This window comes from Oncorhynchus nerka, linkage group LG27 (genome assembly GCF_034236695.1).
Source record: "Oncorhynchus nerka isolate Pitt River linkage group LG27, Oner_Uvic_2.0, whole genome shotgun sequence".
In the NCBI taxonomy this organism is placed as follows: domain Eukaryota; kingdom Metazoa; phylum Chordata; class Actinopteri; order Salmoniformes; family Salmonidae; genus Oncorhynchus; species Oncorhynchus nerka.
This window is the reverse complement of record NC_088422.1, coordinates 75,057,665-75,061,084: the sequence shown is the minus strand read 5'-3', so window position 1 is coordinate 75,061,084 and position 3,420 is coordinate 75,057,665.

The following is a 3,420-nucleotide window of genomic DNA, read 5'->3' as shown; positions in this document are numbered from 1 at the left end:
GAAAACTAAGTACAGAGGTCAGTTCTTTGAGCAGATAGAGGAGAGCACCTGTCCATTTGTCTGCGTGCGTGTGTGTGTGCATGTGTTTGTTTGTATGCTTGTGTTTGTGCTTGTGTAGGCAGGTCTTGTACAGTTGGATCTGAGAGGAAGCTAGGTGAAGCGGAGTGCGTGTGTCTTCAGCCCTCTAACCATTATCGTGCCACGCCCCAGAGACTTTCCCTCTGTTTCTTACCTGTGACGCGCATCTCATATCTCACACAGACGAGGGGGGGGGGGCCAACACCTACCAGCTGGGGTGATGCAATTCAGCAACACGTGCCAATCCCCTCCACTCTCTATCACGTTGCCAGAGTCAGAGGCGGGTTCTCACCCAGCCAATCCATGCCTCTCCCCTGCCAAATACGCATCCTGTCTTACTATAATCATTCATGTAACACTGTGAAAAAGTCCCGTGGCTTTTCATGACTGAAGATGGCTGGGGAGAGGACATGCGATATGAGAGTGGAATCATATTTCTCGTCTAGGGATGCTAGAGGAAACCGGGACATTACACTAATAAGATTCTACATTCTATTGTTCCAGTCTGTAATCCAAACGACAGAGTTCATTCAATAAAAAATCAGTCGCTAGCTTCGTGTGTTATTGCACCAATGTAATGAAACCTCCAAATTATAGATGAAATCTGTAGCAGTGGTCTATTGGAGAGGGGGTTGGGCTATGTGGGTTGTACTCTTCATTGCACTTTACAACCGACAGTTCATTCATTCGTTCAGTGTTTTATGCACAGAGATGCTGAAATGCACGATAGGTGTGCTTCACATTATCGTCTCTGGGGGTGTTGTGTCCTGGGACAATGATTTCAGTAGCTCCTCCATGTATCATGGAGGCTGTATGTGGAGAACAGGGTGTTATTCATAAAGCCCAGAGGGTCTCATGGGCCCCAGTGCTGCCCCAGTCATCAAAGAGTGATTTTGGCATCACATAGCCTCCCATCATGGTCCCCGGGGTCGCTATATCACCTGCCCCCCACCCACAGATGAGCAGTCATCTTTAAACCACTGAGCATATGGACATACACTCTGTTATGTAACTACACCCTCTGATATGCACTAACACCACACACACACTTGCATAATGCATACATGTAAATACACACACCCACGTACACACACACACACACACACACTTACATAGACACTTCCATTTTGCTCTCTTGCCTTAATACTCATATAGGACAGAATAGGGATAGACAGTTTAGTTATAATAGATGGGTTGATGGTCACACAGAGGGTTATGGGTCAGTTACCCTGTTTGCTATGAGATGAGAACCGTGACCGTTCTGGCTGGTTGGCTGGGAGAAAATATAATTTAAGGGGCTGGTGACACATTTATCGAGCCTGTCAAATTAATGAAAGCAATGGGCTGAGCCAGGACATGGCTCATGGTGTAATTGCAGGGTGTCTGTGTCTACACGCTCCCTCCCCCTTGATTGTTTATCCTCTGCTGATCCAGGTGCCATCAATCAGCAAAGGAGCTCCGCCCCCATGACTTCTGCAAACATCCTGCTGTTTAGCAGAGAAACAAGGAAATACGACGTCACTAGTGTAGAAAAAACTCTCTAGTCCTGTCCCTCTGTACTGGTACCTTTCATCGGGTGTTAAATGCTGTTGAGCAGCAGCTGAAGATATATTTGATTTAAAGGTGGCAGTTTGGTTTTCTCCAGGGCTCTCTAGTCCTGTCCCTGTGTACTGGTACCTTTCATCGGGTGTTAAATGCTATTGAGTAGCAGCTGAAGATATATTTGATTTAAAGGTGGCAGTTTGGTGGCAGATTGAAAATGTGACAGAACTACGTATTGACAGCTACCGAACTATAGGGCAATTTCTTTTGTTTATTATAAAAATGTAAAAATTACCCCCTTTTTCTCCACAATTTTGAGCTTGTCTCATCACTGCAACTCCCCAATGGGCTCGGGAGGTGAAAGTTGAGTCATACGTCTTCCGAAACATGACCCGCCAAGCCGTGCTTCTTAACACCTGCCTGTTTAACCCGGAAGCCAGCTACACCAATGTGTCAGTCAGAGGAAACACTGTTCAACTGACGACCGAGGTCAGCCTGCGGGCATCTGGCCTGCCACAAGGAGTCACAAGAGTGTGATCAGCCAAGTAAAGCACCCTGGCCAAACCCTCCCCTAACCTGGACAACGCTGGGCCAATTGAGCGCCACCCTATGGGACTTCCTATCACAGCTGATTGTGATCGAGCCCGGGATTGAACCTGGGTCTGTAGTGCAGGGCCTTAGACCGCTGCTCCATTCGGGAGGCCCAGGCCTATTCTATTTGGAATGAGTTTATCTACTAAATGTAAACAAAGCCAGGACAATAGCAGAATGCTAACACATAGTTTTACCTTTGTAGTGTTTAAGGGAAGGGACATGTAATGAATTAATCACAGTTAATAAAGTTGAATTGGGAGTTAGCCATCTCTTCAGTTGGAAATTAGTTGGCGAATGGAAGGTAGCTAATTCAATTGGCATGACAGGGTGACAGGATTCTCTATTAATGCACAGACACATGCTGAGACACGGGGAAGTCTAACAGAGACTGTAACCTTTCAGTTTCTGCCAATACTTATTTGAATTGAAGGTCATCTTTTTACTGACTGTTGGTATCAATTAGCAGTGAATGCAAGAGGAGAAGCCCTCAACAAGTCATCTGTGCCTTCTAATCAACCACTCTTAGAAATCATGCTGGTCTTCACAGCAACCTTTTAACAATCACTCAATCTATCGATTTAACAATCTGTAAAAAAAATATATATATAAACTCGGTGTCCCAGTTTAGTGCTGAATGTTGCAAACATGAGGAAATATTTCCCAGGCCTGTTTCATAAAGAGTGTTGTGGGTCTCCCTCCATGAGGGGCTTCAGTCCCAAGGGTCTCTCTGAATCGAGCAGTTCTTCCAAATAGCCCAATAAGTGCTGCTCCTCCCTCCCATCTCCATTAAGAGGTTAGAACAGTCAATAGGTTCGGCTGAGCAGGAGGGACTGGTCCATTGATTTCACTACAAGTCAAAGAAGGAGAATAGAGAGGGAGGAAGGGTCCTTTGGTAGAGAGGGGTCACCATATCCTGTAAGCTTAGTGCAAGACGGACTCTGGTCGTGCGCAGACATCATGCAAGGTATACCACAAAGCACATTTTCTGGGAGAGAGGGTGCTCTTGTCCAAGCTTGTAACTCTGAAGGACCATTACACCAATGTTAGTAGTCAGACACATTAGGCACTTTTCCCCTTGGAATCATAAATACAGCAATTGGACTTAAAGCCAGGCTTCTTCATCTGCCTATACAGACATCACTGATTGAGCTGTACGATTGTGGATGTGTTCACACAAATACAGACACAAGTTATGTTTTGTTCATT